This window comes from Musca autumnalis, unplaced genomic scaffold (assembly GCF_047663935.1).
Source record: "Musca autumnalis isolate F117 unplaced genomic scaffold, ASM4766393v1 scaffold_1, whole genome shotgun sequence".
NCBI classification, from domain to species: Eukaryota; Metazoa; Arthropoda; class Insecta; order Diptera; family Muscidae; genus Musca; species Musca autumnalis.
In genome coordinates this window covers 138,776,522-138,795,605 of record NW_027411644.1, presented here as the reverse complement: position 1 = coordinate 138,795,605, position 19,084 = coordinate 138,776,522, and the positions used below count along the sequence as shown (strand labels likewise).

At 33.2% G+C, this 19,084-nt stretch overlaps 1 protein-coding gene across 18 annotated transcripts in view; it reads right to left on the bottom strand.

Moving 5' to 3' along the window:
* The window catches only part of Bili (FERM domain-containing protein 8 Bili), a 1,367,054-nt gene that overhangs the window by 1,130,556 nt on the left and 217,414 nt on the right, over window positions 1-19,084 (bottom strand). The window lies entirely within an intron of this gene.

Below are 19,084 nucleotides of genomic sequence, written 5' to 3'. Positions count from 1 at the left end.
CAGAACTGCAGAATTTGAAGGAACAGCCTTTTTGGAATTTCCGCATATTTTTTAATGAGATCCCATTTATTCATTATGATTTCAATTGCAGTGTGGACTGGGATATTTGTAAATAATGAGATTACGTCGAAGGAGACTAATATATCTGACTTGGTAGGTTTAAAGTCTCTTAGATCGTTTTTTAATTGTATGGAATTTTTAATGTTATAGTCTCGGGATATTATATTCTTTAGAATTTGGCCTATATATTTAGACAATTGGTAACATGGGACGTTGACAGACGATACAATAGGCCTTAGGGGTATATTTGGTTTATGTACCTTAGGCAATCCATAAATGCGAGGTGCGTTTTAGTTAATAACAATTACTAAACAGTTGACCACAATTTTTACAATACATTTTACGTGTTTTAAAAACTCGCGTTTAACATTGAAAGTAGTAGCACAATAAATGCAAGTATATTTAGCCATTTTTAAAAGCAATTAGAATTTTGGAATACGATGCTTATTAATCCGTGACTTGTTAAGTACTGATGATGGTCTCAACAAATCCCGTCAATATATAATTATTTAGATGAATAAAAGTATTGATTGTATTCCAGCAACAAAATCCTCCATTAACCCAAGTCCCCACCTCACACTTGATCCCCCTCTCCCATCATTTGATCATCAACACTATCGTCACATGCATATTATACTCAAACTGTGTAATACCCACAAAGGGCAAGAATTCCTAAGAACAAAGAAATATTATTGTAGCATTGAATACTGCAGATTTGTTTACATTTGTTAAATGTAAACAAATTGCCTAAATGCTCGTTGATGTATCGAGCACCAGTAAAATATGCAACATTGTTTCATATTTTGCTTCACACATACAGGAGGAAAAATATGCAACATTGTTTCATACTTTGCTTCACACATACAGGAGGTAAAATATGCAACTTTGTTTCATATTTTGCTTCACACATACAGGAGGTAAAATATACAACTTTGTTTCATATTTTGCTTCACACATACAGGAGGTAAAATATGCAACATTGTTTCATATTTTGCTTCACACATACAGAAGTAAAATATGCAACTTTGTTTCATATTTTGCTTCACACATACAGGAGGTAAAATATACAACTTTGTTTCATATTTTGCTTCACACATTCAGGAGGTAAAACATGCACCATTGTTTCATATTTTGCCTCGCTTATATTTTTGATTATATTACCGATCAAATATGGTCCCCTCCCAAAATCAAGGTCTCGCTCTCTCCCACATAAATACGAAATGATTACGGTTCGCTCATATATTTCCTCTCCTTATCCGCTCACATAAGTGAGCCAAATATGCATCATTTCATTAATTTAGACTATAAATGTTAATCAGCCAAACATACTAGTTGTAATTTTCCTTGATTTGACCCACTGTGCAGTTAAATTTAAGTTCCTCTCTCTCACATACACACACACAGACATACTCTCTCTCACACACACACACACAGAGGCAGGAGGTAAAAAGTATCAAATTACAGCCAAGTCACCATGTGACGTATGATTAATTTTAATTCAGAACCGTACCCCTCTACTTACTTCAAATGTTCAAACAATCTTCTTCTTCTTTATTTGCGAATCCGATATTCGGATGTAAAGCGATCATACAATATTTTTTTGTTTACATGTTTTAAATTGAATTTCAAATATAGCTATTATCTAGTTGTAGGTAAGTTCTCGATTTGTAGCGGCATTTAGTAAGTTGGTTTCATCTCTGTATCCCGTCCAGTCTTGAATGTTTTTTAACCAATATATCTCTCTCCTGCCTCTGCTTCGGCTTCCTTCTATTTTCCTTTTTATAATATGTTGTAGAAATTTGTATTTCTCATAAGGTGACCCAAGTATGAGATTTTTCGGGATTTGACAGTATGTAGGAGTTGTCTTTCCTGGTTCATTCTTCTCAGTACTTCCCTGTTCGTCGATATAACCATATTTCGAACGCTTCGATTTTCTTTTCATCTGCACTTTTAATTGTCCACGTTTCAGCTCCATATAATAACACAGACCAAATGTAACATTTCGTGAATCGTATCTTTGTTGCTAGACTTATCTCGTGGTTTGTTAGTACGTTCTTATATTTGAAAAATGTGTCTATGGCCATCTCTACTCGACGTTTGATTTCGTTTGATGTATTCCATTTGTCGTTTATTAGAACACCAAGGTATTTGAAGTTCTTTACACGTTCGACAGTCTCGTTCTTTATTTGTAGTGTTGTATCAAGAATCAAATCGTTTCTACTGACAACCATATATTTTGTCTTTTTTATATTTATCCTGAGACCATATATTTCGCTTGTGTGTGTCAGTTTGTGTAGGAGTTTTTTTAAATCAGATATACTGCTAGCAAGTATGGTGGTATCATCGGCGTATCGTATATTATTTATCATTTTGCCGTACATTTTTATGCCCATGCATTCTTTTTCAATTGATTCACGAAATATTCGTTGGGAGTATATATTGAAGAGGAGGGTTGATAATATGCATCCTTGTCTAACACCTTTGGATATGAGAACTTCGTCTGTCAATTCGCCGTTTATTTCAAGTCTCGCCGTCTGGTTCCAGTATAAACTGCGTATGCATCTAATTTCCTTTTCTTCAATTCCAATATCTCTCAGTATGTCAATCATTTTATCATGTTGGACAGTGTCGAATGCCTTTTCGTAGTCTATGAAGCATACGAACACATCCTTATGAACGTCTCTACATTTTTGAGCAAGTACTTGAAGAGATAATAGAGCTTCCCGGGTACCCATATCTTCTTTGAATCCGAATTGGGATTATCCCATAGCAATTTCACGTTTAGAGTATATTCTCGTGTGTATTATTCGAAGAAAGATTTTTAAAATATGACACATGAGACTAATTAATCTGTATTCACAGCATTTTTTTGCATTCGACTTTTTTGGTATCGGTATAAAAGTTGATATTAGCCAATCGTTTGGGTATTGACCTGTGTCATATATATAGTTAAACAGGCGGACAATCAATAACACATTGTCTCCATCTATAAGTTTTAAAGTTTCAGATGGAATTTCGTCAGGTCCCGTTGATCTCTTATCTTTCAATGATAGAATGGCATATTCCACTTCTGATTTAGTGATTGGGTTTCCAGATAGATTAGCATTTCCGTTGTGTTGGTATATTGAGCGTCTATCGTCGGTAAATAGTTGTTAGATATAGTTTTTCCATGTATTCTTTATATGTACTGTCTCAAAAATTGGTTGATTGTTATTATCCATCAGTAGTGTTGGCGATGTTCTCCTATATATCCCAGCGGCTTCTTTTAACTTTTTATGTAAATTAAAATCGTCATGTATGTGTTGCAAATGTTCGATTTCTTGACATTTTTGATTGAGCAGGGAATTTTTGGCAGCTCTGGTTGCTGTGCGAATCTCTTTATTGATCTCCCAATAGCGTTCGTAATTAACATTTTTATATTTTCTTCGTTCTTCTCTAAGTTCCATAATCTCGTTGGTCATCCATTCCTCTTGGGTTCTTCTTGTATGGGTTCCTATGTAGCTTTTTGTTACTTTACATATCGCATCCTTCACCTTGTTCCATATATTATCTGAATCGTTTGCATCGATATCTTCAAGTTTGTTGTTTATTTGTTCTTTTATTTCATTTCTGGCTGTTGTATTTTGGAGTATTTCAATATTTATTTTATGGGATTTCTTCTTTCTTTTTTGAATCCGAGCTAGTTTAATTTGAATATTGGACATCAGAAGATTATGATCTGACGGCACATCAGCTCCTGGATATGTCGAACATTTGGCAAAACAGGTCCTAAATCTGTTGTTGATCATTATATAGTCAACAGTTCAAACAATGGCCACAATTAATAATGATGATGTTATGCTACCAACAGCCTTCGTGCAAATTAGTTATTCTGGGCAAAACTTCACGGTACGAGCGCTGTTAGATTCAGCTTCAAAAAGAACCTTTATAACTAGTAGAATAGTAAAGCGTCTGGGGATCAAAACAAAGGCCGCAGACTTCCAAATAAGTGGTCTGAGTGGTACAATAGTTACCAATGCAAACAAATCTAGCGTCATAACACTATGTTCTGATAAGAAAGCGTTTGAGCTGGAAGCAGAAGTTATAGTAGTTAGAAATCTTACGAGCTTACTTCCAACTAGATCACTTCCAAACACAGATCTAAGCGAAGTTAATGATTTAAAACTTGCTGATCCCGGGTTTGCGGTGTCAGCACAAATAGACATGTTGATGGGAAGTGATATACTTCCATCCATATTACTTGATGGTATACGAAAGAACATTTTAGGCAATATGATTGCACAAAATTGCATCTACGGATGGTACATATATGGTCCAATAAACTACAACAATATTACATTGGCTACAGTCGAGGTTTCGTCCAATTCAGAAGAAGAAGGCATTAGTACATTACTTAGGAGATTCTGGGAGCAAGAGGAAGTCGAACGGGCTCCTATTCCTACCGAATCCGAAGAGTATTGTGAGCAGTTATACAAAGAAACAATGCACCGTCGTTCGGACGGAAGATATCTAGTAAAACTGCCATTTAGAAAAGAATTTCCTCAAACCATGTTTTTAGAATCGTCTCGGTTCATAGCTTTACGGCAATATGAGAACATGGAAAATAGATTGAACAAAGATAGAAACCTGGCTAAAACTTACAGAGAAGCTCTAAACGAATATATCGAATTAGGACATATGAAACGTTGTAATTCGAAAGAAGTCAAAAAAGACTTGAAATACTATTCCTACTACCTACCGCATCACGCTGTATTTCGACCGGAAAGCACTAGCACAAAGGTTAGAGTAGTGTTTAATGGCTCATGCAAAACAAAAAGTTCGTTTTCACTGAACGATGTCTTGTATCCTGGCCCAATTTTACAAAATGAACTAACATCAGTAATTCTAAATTGGCGCCTTAATAAATATGTTTTCAACTGTGACATTGAGAAAATGTACCGACAGATAAGAATACACGAATCTGATGTTCCGTATCAGAGAATTTTATTCCGAAGACATGAAAACGGTCCTATTGAAGATTATGAGTTAAATACTGTTATTTTTGGTATTAACTGTGCGCCATATCTGGCAATAAGAACGTTATTGCAGGTGGCCACAGAATGGCCAATTGTTAATAACGTTGGAATCATACGGATTTCCAGTAAAGAAAATCACTGCAAATCACCCAGATCTTCTGGCTGATATAAATCCTCAAGATTTACTAAATGAAGAGATACTACAAATCGAGGATAGCAGTTGTACAAAAACGTTAGGCATTCGGTGGAATGCATTAACGGATAATTTCTCAAACAAAACGACGCCACTTTCGATGGTGGGAGAAATAACAAAACGAAAAATACTATCAAACGTTTCTAAATTATTTGATCCAGCGCACTGTGGTCGAAATCACTGATCCAGCGGCGCGAAATTAATAACTTGGAAACGAATGGAGATATCTTTCTGAAATTTTGCACAAACTCGGTCTGTGTCCGTGGGTAATCAGAGATGGTCTGTTTGACGATTTTTTGGGTTTTCTAAGGTCGTAAAGTTGTAAACGTCGGAAGCTTCACATACCTGTATGAAACGTATAAAAAGTCGTTGACGTCATAAACCTAAAAATGTCTACATTCTCTATATAATTTCTAATTAAAATTATTGTTACACATTTATTACCTCTACTATAAGGGTTATTTGGTGTTATAATGCAAATTTTAATTATATTTTACCCTTTTTATACTTTTTATGCTAACGAGGGTATATACAATTACATACGGGAAAAATGTGCCTCATTGAAATAATGGTTTTAGACCCCAAGTATGTTTGGACGAAATCCGTTTCAGACAATTTTGAGTTGATCCGTCAATCCGTCTGTCTGGCTTAAGAGTACGATAATTCTTGAACGGATCAACTGATTCGGTCCAAAATTTGGCTTTCGTAATATTTTGTCCGCAATATTTAGTTTAAGTTCGAAGATGGGTTATATCGGTCCACTTCTTCCGGTACCTCCCCCACAAAAGTTCGAAAATGTTCGGAAAATTTGTGTGCACGATAACTCTTGAAGGGAGTAACACATTTGGTTCATGCTTTGCACATCATGAAATTTCTACCAGTCTTATATGAAGTTCCAATATGGACTCAATTGGTCCATTTCTTCTGGTACCTCCCACACAAAATTTTGGAAATGTTCAGTTTAGGACCACCTCTCGAATCGCTTTGATTTCTGTTGTAACAAAGTGTATTCACTGCCCCCTATACGATGGTACAAGTTTCATCAGGGGCAAGTCCATACTTCCTGAGAAAATAGCCTGAAAGATGCAAAAAACCATCTGACACCGTTTGTAGTATTTGCAGTGCAAGATAACTCTCGAACGGATCTCCCTATTCGGTCCAACATTTTACCTTCGTAACATTTGTCGAAACTTAGTTTAAGTTCGAAGATAAGCCAAGTCGGTCCACTCCTTCAGGTACTACCCCCACAAAGGTTAAAATATGGTCGGAAAATTGTGTTCACGAAATTGTGTTCACGACAACTATTGAAGGATGGGTAAAATTTGTTCAATTGTTTACACATCCTAATATATAATATATCTTCCAGATTTTTAAGACCTGCTCTCGAATCACTTTGATTTTTGTTGAAGCAACTTGCATTCTCTGTCTCAATTACGACAGTGAGAAAACAGCCCAAAGGGCGTTAAAACACCTATGGCACCATATGTAGTGGCTGAAGAGCGCGATAACTCTCGATCAACCAAACATTGGATCTCCTAATATTTTGTGCAACTGTAGGTTAGCTTTGAAAATGGTCCATGTAGGCCCTCTCCTTACGGTTCCTTCCCCTCAAAAGTTCAAAATTTTTTACGTGCAGTTCAGGATCTGTTCGAAGAGCATTTGGACAATTATATTGATGCTACTCTTTTTGCTCCTTTTTATAGCGGTATTATGTTTTTCCTGGGTAAGTACATGCTTCCTGACATACCGGCACAAAACCTTTAAGTTATACGGCGAACGACTGAAATTACTCCTAAGATCTACTTCAAAATGGAGTATGTCGACCCATTCCTTCAGGTTCCTCCTCCACATTATTAGCGAGCTTTACTTCATACGCCCAAATGGGCCACACCTTCCTAATACTTTATTATTGGGGAAAAGGAATTTAGTTGATGAAGGGTTGAGTGTATATTTCTGCCGGCAAAGCCGACTGATACTTTTTCAATTTTTAGTAAATATTTTGCTATTCAAGATTGTTTAGCATGTGTCAGTTGCAATTTATTGTAGTGGTTGTACAAAAAATTTGACATTTATTTAATATGAAATTAAATTTGTAAAATAATTCCCACCCGTTGTTATAAATGTATTGTGTCCTATACATATAAATATTAAAATTATCATATATATATATATATATATATATATATATATATATATATATATTCAATTATATTACAAGAATATTCAAAAAGTTTGAAATTTAACGATTCCATTTTCGTTCAGCGCATTGAACGATACAGCCCAATTCAAACTCCATCTGTCATATCATGTGAACAATACATTACAGAAATATGAAATGTAAATATTTTTTCTATTTGAAGGAATAAAAGACACTTTCAATGGAAGCAGAATCAATTAAATTTATACATTTTAAATGGTATTTATTTATTTATTTATTAAGTCAATGGAATATACATAATTCCTTACAGACTACTAATTCATGAATACATTATTATTATTATATAAAATTAAGTAAAGGGTAAGGCATAGTAAATAATGGATTTAAATATTTCTTTAGAAGTACTAAAATCAATACAGGGCTTCATATCTTTTTGAAAGTTAACATTAATTTTATTCAAATTTATAAATGTTCGAGTTAGTGGCCCATTAATGGCATAATTTGTGCGATGCAAAGCAATGTTAAATAAATCAACAAATCGTAAAGTTCTCGAGGGAACATACAATGGAATTAAAGCCAACAAATCCGGCGAATCAATATTATTATTAATGATATCATAAACGACTACTGCAGACTGAAATTTCCTCCGACAGTCCAAGCATTGCAAACCAAGAAGCAAACATCTGGAACGATATGACGGTGGATCCACAAAATGCAAAGGTCTGAGGGCAAATTTAGTAAACTTTTTTTGAATACGTTCAACGCGGAGTGCATGTGAGCTACAATAAGGATCCCAAATGATAGAAGCATATTCCAACTTCGATCTAACGAATGCCGTATATATTAGCTTGAAAGTATTGGGGTCAGAAAATTCAGAGCAGTTTCTCTTTATGAAAACAAGGGCTTTATATGCCTCCGGTACGAGATAATCAATATGTCGAACAAAAGATAATGAAAAATCAAAAATAACACCAAGGTCTCTTATTGATGTAAGCGTTTGAAGTGCACAATTACCTATTTTAAAAGAAGACTGAATAGGATTGAGCAATCTGAAGAAAGAAACATGAAAACACTTGGATAAGTTTAAAACAAGCTTGTTATCGATGCACCATTTAACGACATTATTCAGGTCTTCCTGTAAGTCGATAAGGTCGTACGGAGATTTTATTTTGTGAAATATTTTCAAATCATCAGCGTATAGAAGAAAATTTTATTTTACAAAGCATGACGAAATGTCATTTATAAATAAATGAAAAAGTAACGGGCCCAAGATGCTGCCTTGGGGCACGCCAGAAGTTTGGATGTAAGGGTCAGAAACAAAATTCTCAACCTTAACTATGCACCATCTATTGCATAAGTAAGACTCAATCCATTTAAGAATATTGGAATGAAAGCCGAGTTTGCGCAATTTACAAATAAGAATGGCATGTGAGACTTTATCGAAGGCTTTAGCTAAATCTGTATATATAGCTTCAACCTGGTGCCCAGATTCAAAAGCAGACAAACAGAATTCCGTGAAGAGTATCAAATTAGAAGTGGTTGAACTTCCTGAGAAGAAACCATGCTGATGAGGAGTAATAATCGATTTACATAAAAAAAAACAATTTTTTATGAATGGCGTGCTCAAAAACTTTTGAAACACAAAGAAGCTTCGCAATGGGCCTGTAGCATGTAACATCATTCTTTTTGCCACTTTTGAATACTGGTGTAATGGATGCAACTTTCCACCTGTTGATAAAAATACCTTCCTTAATAGAGAGATTGAAAATAAAAGTTAAGGCAGGAGTTAGAAGTCTTGAACAGCTTTTTAAGAAATGAGCACAAAGACCATCAGCATCACTTTTGAAACTATTTTTAATTTTGTTAATGGGTTCTAAAACATCAACCTCAGAAACAAAAATATTTCCTAAGCTAATAGGAGAAATTAAATTTGAGAAAGTATTGGTAATATTGGTTGCTGGTGCATCGAAATTGGATTTAAAAAAGTCGGCAAACATATTGACAACATCTAAGCCAGTTCGAGAAGTATCACCTTTGTATGTAACAGCAGAGGGAATTTCAGATGATTTACGTTTCGTGTTAACATATGACCAAAAACTTTTCGGGTTGGCTTTAATTTCACTCTCCTTGGACAATATGAACTGGTTGTAAAGGAATTTATTTAGAAAATTTAATTCTCTCTGATAATGTTTAAATTTCAACTCATCATCAGGAAATCCATTTAAAATAAAACGTTTATGAAATTTGTTTCGTAATTTTTTTAACTTTTTAAGACCTTTTGTATACCACGGCAGTTTGTATGGCTTATTTTTCTTCAAAGGTACACTAGCTTTGAGTATATCAGAAATTTTTTCCACAAATAAATTATAACAAACTGATGTTCGTTGATTTTTAAATATTGTCAACCAATCGATGGAGCCAAGAATTGAATTTAGTATATTGAAATTACATGCATTAAAATTGAAATCAAAATTATCAGGGCAAGAAGTTTTTAAGTAATGAAAACAGTCGACATCAATTATAGTAGGCACATGATGAACACTGGAAGAAGATATTTGATTTAACGACTTGTAAACATTAAATTTAATATCATTGGAAACAAAAATTAAATCTAAAAAGCGATGTAGCTGATTAGAAATATGATTAATTTGAACAAGATTTAAGCTTAAAAATGTATCAATACAATTGATTTCAAAATCTTTGTTAACATTAGAGGGTGTTAAAAATTCATTATTGTCGAATATCGACCAACAAACGTTAGAGAGATTAAAATCTCCCATAACACAAACACCAAAGTTTGAATCCATGCTCTCTTCCAAAGCCACAATATTAGCCATATGCTTAGAATAAATTAAATAAGAACTACCAGGAGGAATATAGGATAAGCATAGTAAAACGTTAAAATTTGAACCAATAATGGAAACAGCTACTTGGTCTAATAAACCATCATCGTCATCTAAACCGCATAAATAAGATTTGTACAGCTTTTTTACTGCAATGCGAACGCCACCTCCTCTGGAACAGCCAGTCATTGTCATATTTCTATATTTACGATAAACAGTAAATAGATTCAAATCAAAGAACTCCGCATCACCAAAATCTTCATTTAACCACGTTTCCACAATAGCAATAACATCATAGTCTAGTTGATTAGAAATATTTAAGACATCATTCGATTTAGTACGCATTCCTGACAGATTCTGATAATAAATTTTTAAACCGCAACTTTTTTCCATCAGAGAGGAAGTGTTTGAGCCACCCTCCTTTGAAAATTTTTAAATGGGCGAATTCTGATATCAGTAGGCCATAATTTTGGGTTAATGATATCATTATAAAGATTCGAACTAATACCCAACATAAAGTTGACTCTCTTTAGATTACTGATATCAACATCTTTTTTCACTAGCATGTAGCATTCCATATTGCATTTTTCAATTTTTGAATTCTTTTCAATGTAATTGATTATTTGCTTACACGTCACCGACGGTTTGAATGAAAAAATATGCAACAATTTTTTTGGTATTATGACTTCAAGTTCATTAGAATCATCATTCTCCCCATAAATAATATTGTCTCTTCGTTTTCTACGTCCATGTGCACGCATCCAATTCGAACTTGTTTGATGGTTGGACTCATAAGCAGAAGCATCGTTTTCAACATTATTGATATCTTGTGTGTTGAACGATGAGACAGAAGAAGCATAAGATACAACATGTTGGTTGTTGTTCTTATTAGATTGTTGTTCGACAGGTACATGTGCATTTGGACTTTGAACTCCACCAACAACAGCACGGTCATTAACTGTAGCATTGTTATACATTTTATTTATTTGCTTTTGGGATTTCTCATCTTCTTTGTTTTTCCCAATTATTTGTTTCAGCTCTCTCAGTTCAGCACTCAACGAAGAGTCGATTTGATTTTTTAACTCTCTTACTTCTTGTTTCAGAGAAGATATTGACTCTATCAAATTAGAATTAATGGTCAAACAATCGTTCCAATTAAAGACAATGTTTACATTTTTTATAAATAGATCCCCAATGCTAACATCAACTTCCGCACAAAGAAAGTAATATTTCGCTTTGCAAACGTGGCAACGAATGAATTTAGCGTTAACAGGCTTGAAACACTTAGCGCAAAGGGTATTCGGAGGGCAATTCATTGCAAAACACGTCTAAACGATTCAAGTAACAGCGATGCACTGAATGTGCATGTAAATGTGTTGTTCTTTTTGTTGAAATAAAATAAGATCTCAAGAAAAATCTAAAATGTAACAAATATATATTCAATTATATTACAAGAATATTCAAAAAGTTTGAAATTTAACGATTCCATTTTCGTTCAGCGCATTGAACGATACAGCCCAATTCAAACTCCATCTGTCATATCATGTGAACAATACATTACAGAAATATGAAATGTTAATATTTTTCTATTTGAAGGAATAAAAGACACTTTCAATGGAAGCAAAATCAATTAAATTTATACATTTTAAATGGTATTTATTTATTTATTTATTTATTTATTTATTAAGTCAATGGAATATACATAATTCCTTACAGACTACGAATTCATGAATACATTATTATTATTATATATAATTAAGTAAAGGGTAAGGCATAGTAAATAATGGATTTAAATATTTCTTTGGAAGTACTAAAATCAATACAGGGCTTCATATCTTTTTGAAAGTTAACATTAATTTTATTCAAATTTATAAATGTTCGAGTTAGTGGCCCATTAATGGCATAATTTGTGCGATGCAAAGCAATGTTAAATAAATCAACAAATCGTAAAGTTCTCGAGGGAACATACAATGGAATTAAAGCCAACAAATCCGGCGAATCAATATTATTATTAATGATATCATAAACGACTACTGCAGACTGAAATTTCCTCCGACAGTCCAAGCTTTGCAAACCAAGAAGCAAACATCTGGAACGATATGACGGTGGATCCACAAAATGCAAAGGTCTGAGAGCAAATTTCGTAAACTTTTTTTGAATACGTTCAACGCGGAGTGCATGTGAGCTACAATAAGGATCCCAAATGATAGAAGCATATTCCAACTTCGATCTAACGAATGCCGTATATATTAGCTTGAAAGTATTGGGGTCAGAAAATTCAGAGCAGTTTCTCTTTATGAAAGCAAGGGCTTTATATGCCTCCGGTACGATATAATCAATATGTCGAACAAAAGATAATGAAAAATCAAAAATAACACCAAGGTCTCTTATTGATGTAAGCGTTTGAAGTGCACAATTACCTATTTTAAAAGAAGACTGAATAGGATTGAGCAATCTGAAGAAAGAAACATGAAAACACTTGGATAAGTTTAAAACAAGCTTGTTATCGATGCACCATTTAACGACATTATTCAGGTCTTCCTGTAAGTCGATAAGGTCGTACGGAGATTTTATTTTGTGAAATATTTTCAAATCATCAGCGTATAGAAGAAAATTTTATTTTACAAAGCATGACGAAATGTCATTTATAAATAAATGAAAAAGTAACGGGCCCAAGATGCTGCCTTGGGGCACGCCAGAAGTTTGGATGTAAGGGTCAGAAACAAAATTCTCAACCTTAACTATGCACCATCTATTGCATAAGTAAGACTCAATCCATTTAAGAATATTGGAATGAAAGCCGAGTTTGCGCAATTTACAAATAAGAATGGCATGTGAGACTTTATCGAAGGCTTTAGCTAAATCTGTATATATAGCTTCAACCTGGTGCCCAGATTCAAAAGCAGACAAACAGAATTCCGTGAAGAGTATCAAATTAGAAGTGGTTGAACTTCCTGAGAAGAAACCATGCTGATGAGGAGTAATAATCGATTTACATAAAAAAAAACAATTTTTTATGAATGGCGTGCTCAAAAACTTTTGAAACACAAAGAAGCTTCGCAATGGGCCTGTAGCATGTAACATCATTCTTTTTGCCACTTTTGAATACTGGTGTAATGGATGCAACTTTCCACCTGTTGATAAAAATACCTTCCTTAATAGAGAGATTGAAAATAAAAGTTAAGGCAGGAGTTAGAAGTCTTGAACAGCTTTTTAAGAAATGAGCACAAAGACCATCAGCATCACTTTTGAAACTATTTTTAATTTTGTTAATGGGTTCTAAAACATCAACCTCAGAAACAAAAATATTTCCTAAGCTAATAGGAGAAATTAAATTTGAGAAAGTATTGGTAATATTGGTTGCTGGTGCATCGAAATTGGATTTAAAAAAGTCGGCAAACATATTGACAACATCTAAGCCAGTTCGAGAAGTATCACCTTTGTATGTAACAGCAGAGGGAATTTCAGATGATTTACGTTTCGTGTTAACATATGACCAAAAACTTTTCGGGTTGGCTTTAATTTCACTCTCCTTGGACAATATGAACTGGTTGTAAAGGAATTTATTTAGAAAATTTAATTCTCTCTGATAATGTTTAAATTTCAACTCATCATCAGGAAATCCATTTAAAATAAAACGTTTATGAAATTTGTTTCGTAATTTTTTTAACTTTTTAAGACCTTTTGTATACCACGGCAGTTTGTATGGCTTATTTTTCTTCAAAGGTACACTAGCTTTGAGTATATCAGAAATTTTTTCCACAAATAAATTATAACAAACTGATGTTCGTTGATTTTTAAATATTGTCAACCAATCGATGGAGCCAAGAATTGAATTTAGTATATTGAAATTACATGCATTAAAATTGAAATCAAAATTATCAGGGCAAGAAGTTTTTAAGTAATGAAAACAGTCGACATCAATTATAGTAGGCACATGATGAACACTGGAAGAAGATATTTGATTTAACGACTTGTAAACATTAAATTTAATATCATTGGAAACAAAAATTAAATCTAAAAAGCGATGTAGCTGATTAGAAATATGATTAATTTGAACAAGATTTAAGCTTAAAAATGTATCAATACAATTGATTTCAAAATCTTTGTTAACATTAGAGGGTGTTAAAAATTCATTATTGTCGAATATCGACCAACAAACGTTAGAGAGATTAAAATCTCCCATAACACAAACACCAAAGTTTGAATCCATGCTCTCTTCCAAAGCCACAATATTAGCCATATGCTTAGAATAAATTAAATAAGAACTACCAGGAGGAATATAGGATAAGCATAGTAAAACGTTAAAATTTGAACCAATAATGGAAACAGCTACTTGGTCTAATAAACCATCATCGTCATCTAAACCGCATAAATAAGATTTGTACAGCTTTTTTACTGCAATGCGAACGCCACCTCCTCTGGAACAGCCAGTCATTGTCATATTTCTATATTTACGATAAACAGTAAATAGATTCAAATCAAAGAACTCCGCATCACCAAAATCTTCATTTAACCACGTTTCCACAATAGCAATACATCATAGTCTAGTTGATTAGAAATATTTAAGACATCATTCGATTTAGTACGCATTCCTGACAGATTCTGATAATAAATTTTTAAACCGCAACTTTTTTCCATCAGAGAGGAAGTGTTTGAGCCACCCTCCTTTGAAAATTTTTAAATGGGCGAATTCTGATATCAGTAGGCCATAATTTTGGGTTAATGATATCATTATAAAGATTCGAACTAATACCCAACATAAAGTTGACTCTCTTTAGATTACTGATATCAACATCTTTTTTCACTAGCATGTAGCATTCCATATTGCATTTTTCAATTTTTGAATTCTTTTCAATGTAATTGATTATTTGCTTACACGTCACCGACGGTTTGAATGAAAAAATATGCAACAATTTTTTTGGTATTATGACTTCAAGTTCATTAGAATCATCATTCTCCCCATAAATAATATTGTCTCTTCGTTTTCTACGTCCATGTGCACGCATCCAATTCGAACTTGTTTGATGGTTGGACTCATAAGCAGAAGCATCGTTTTCAACATTATTGATATCTTGTGTGTTGAACGATGAGACAGAAGAAGCATAAGATACAACATGTTGGTTGTTGTTCTTATTAGATTGTTGTTCGACAGGTACATGTGCATTTGGACTTTGAACTCCACCAACAACAGCACGGTCATTAACTGTAGCATTGTTATACATTTTATTTATTTGCTTTTGGGATTTCTCATCTTCTTTGTTTTTCCCAATTATTTGTTTCAGCTCTCTCAGTTCAGCACTCAACGAAGAGTCGATTTGATTTTTTAACTCTCTTACTTCTTGTTTCAGAGAAGATATTGACTCTATCAAATTAGAATTAATGGTCAAACAATCGTTGCAATTAAAAACAATGTTTACATTTTTTATAAATAGATCCCCAATGCTAACATCAACTTCCGCACAAAGAAAGTAATATTTCGCTTTGCAAACGTGGCAACGAAAGAATTTAGCGTTAACAGGCTTGAAACACTTAGCGCAAAGGGTATTCGGAGGGCAATTCATTGCAAAACACGTCTAAACGATTCAAGTAACAGCGATGCACTGAATGTGCATGTAAATGTGTTGTTCTTTTTGTTGAAATAAAATAAGATCTCAAGCAAAATCTAAAATGTAACAAATATATATTCAATTATATTACAAGAGTATTCAAAAAGTTTGAAATTTAACGATTCCATTTTCGTTCAGCGCATTGAACGATACAGCCCAATTCAAACTCCATCTGTCATATCATGTGAACAATACATTACAGAAATATGAAATGTTAATATTTATTCTATTTGAAGGAATAAAAGACACTTTCAATGGAAGCAAAATCAATTAAATTTATACATTTTAAATGGTATTTATTTATTTATTTATTTATTAAGTCAATGGAATATACATAATTCCTTACAGACTACGAATTCATGAATACATTATTATTATTATATAAAATTAAGTAAAGGGTAAGGCATAGTAAATAATGGATTTAAATATTTCTTTAGAAGTACTAAAATCAATACAGGGCTTCATATCTTTTTGAAAGTTAACATTAATTTTATTCAAATTTATAAATGTTCGAGTTAGTGGCCCATTAATGGCATAATTTGTGCGATGCAAAGCAATGTTAAATAAATCAACAAATCGTAAAGTTCTCGAGGGAACATACAATGGAATTAAAGCCAACAAATCCGGCGAATCAATATTATTATTAATGATATCATAAACGACTACTGCAGACTGAAATTTCCTCCGACAGTCCAAGCTTTGCAAACCAAGAAGCAAACATCTGGAACGATATGACGGTGGATCCACAAAATGCAAAGGTCTGAGGGCAAATTTAGTAAACTTTTTTTGAATACGTTCAACGCGGAGTGCATGTGAGCTACAATAAGGATCCCAAATGATAGAAGCATATTCCAACTTCGATCTAACGAATGCCGTATATATTAGCTTGAAAGTATTGGGGTCAGAAAATTCAGAGCAGTTTCTCTTTATGAAAGCAAGGGCTTTATATGCCTCCGGTACGATATAATCAATATGTCGAACAAAAGATAATGAAAAATCAAAAATAACACCAAGGTCTCTTATTGATGTAAGCGTTTGAAGTGCACAATTACCTATTTTAAAAGAAGACTGAATAGGATTGAGCAATCTGAAGAAAGAAATATGAAAACACTTGGATAAGTTTAAAACAAGCTTGTTATCGATGCACCATTTAACGACATTATTCAGGTCTTCCTGTAAGTCGATAAGGTCGTACGGAGATTTTATTTTGTGAAATATTTTCAAATCATCAGCGTATAAAAGAAAATTTGATTTTACAAAGCATGACGAAATGTCATTTATAAATAAATTAAAAAGTAACGGGCCCAAGATGCTGCCTTGGGGCACGCCAGAAGTTTGGATGTAAGGGTCAGAAACAAAATTCTCAACCTTAACTATGCACCATCTATTGCATAAGTAAGACTCAATCCATTTAAGAATATTGGAATGAAAGCCGAGTTTGCGCAATTTACAAATAAGAATGGCATGTGAGACTAATCGAAGGCTTTAGCTAAATCTGTATATATAGCTTCAACCTGGTGCCCAGATTCAAAAGCAGACAAACAGAATTCCGTGAAGAGTATCAAATTAGAAGTGGTTGAACTTCCTGAGAAGAAACCATGCTGATGAGGAGTAATAATCGATTTACATAAAAAAAACAATTTTTTATGAATGGCGTGCTCAAAAACTTTTGAAACACAAAGAAGCTTCGCAATGGGCCTGTAGCATGTAACATCATTCTTTTTGCCACTTTTGAATACTGGTGTAATGGATGCAACTTTCCACCTGTTGATAAAAATACCTTCCTTAATAGAGAGATTGAAAATAAAAGTTAAGGCAGGAGTTAGAAGTCTTGAACAGCTTTTTAAGAAATGAGCACAAAGACCATCAGCATCACTTTTGAAACTATTTTTAATTTTGTTAATGGCTTCTAAAACATCAACCTCAGAAACAAAAATATTTCCTAAGCTAATAGGAGAAATTAAATTTGAGAAAGTATTGGTAATATTGGTTGCTGGTGCATCGAAATTGGATTTAAAAAAGTCGGCAAACATATTGACAACATCTAAGCCAGTTCGAGAAGTATCACCTTTGTATGTAACAGCAGAGGGAATTTCAGATGATTTACGTTTCGTGTTAACATATGACCAAAAACTTTTCGGGTAGGCTTTAATTTCACTCTCCTTGGACAATATGAACTGGTTGTAAAGGAATTTATTTAGAAAATTGAATTCTCTCTGATAATGTTTAAATTTCAACTCATCATCAGGAAATCCATTTAAAATAAAACGTTTATGAAATTTGTTTCGTAATTTTTTTAACTTTTTGTATGGCTTATTTTTCTTCAAAGGTACACTAGCTTTGAGTATATCAGAAATTTTTTCCACAAATAAATTATAACAAACTGATGTTCGTTGATTTTTAAATATTGTCAACCAATCGATGGAGCCAAGAATTGAATTTAGTATATTGAAATTACATGCATTAAAATTGAAATCAAAATTATCAGGGCAAGAAGTTTTTAAGTAATGAAAACAGTCGACATCAATTATAGTAGGCACATGATGAACACTGGAAGAAGATATTGGATTTAACGACTTGTAAACATTAAATTTAATATCATTGGAAACAAAAATTAAATCTAAAAAGCGATGTAGCTGATTAGAAATATGATTAATTTGAACAAGATTTAAGCTTAAAAATGTATCAATACAATTGATTTCAAAATCTTTGTTAACATTAGAGGGTGTTAAAAATTCATTATTGTCGAATATCGACCAACAAACGTTAGAGAGATTAAAATCTCCCATAACACAAAAACCAAAGTTTGATTCCATGCTCTCTTCCAAAGCCACAATATTAGCCATATGCTTAGAATAAATTAAATAAGAACTACCAGGAGGAATATAGGATAAGCATAGTAAAACGTTAAAATTCGAACCAATAATGGAAACAGCTACTTGGTCTAATAAACCATCATCGTCATCTAAACCGCATAAATAAGATTTGTACAGCTTTTTTACTGCAATGAGAACGCCACCTCCTCTGGAACAGCCAGTCATTGTCATATTTCTATCTTTACGATAAACAGTAAATAGATTCAAATCAAAGAACTCCGCATCACCAAAATCTTCATTTAACCACGTTTCCACAATAGCAATAACATCATAGTCTAGTTGATTAGAAATATTTAAGACATCATTCGATTTAGTACGCATTCCTGACAG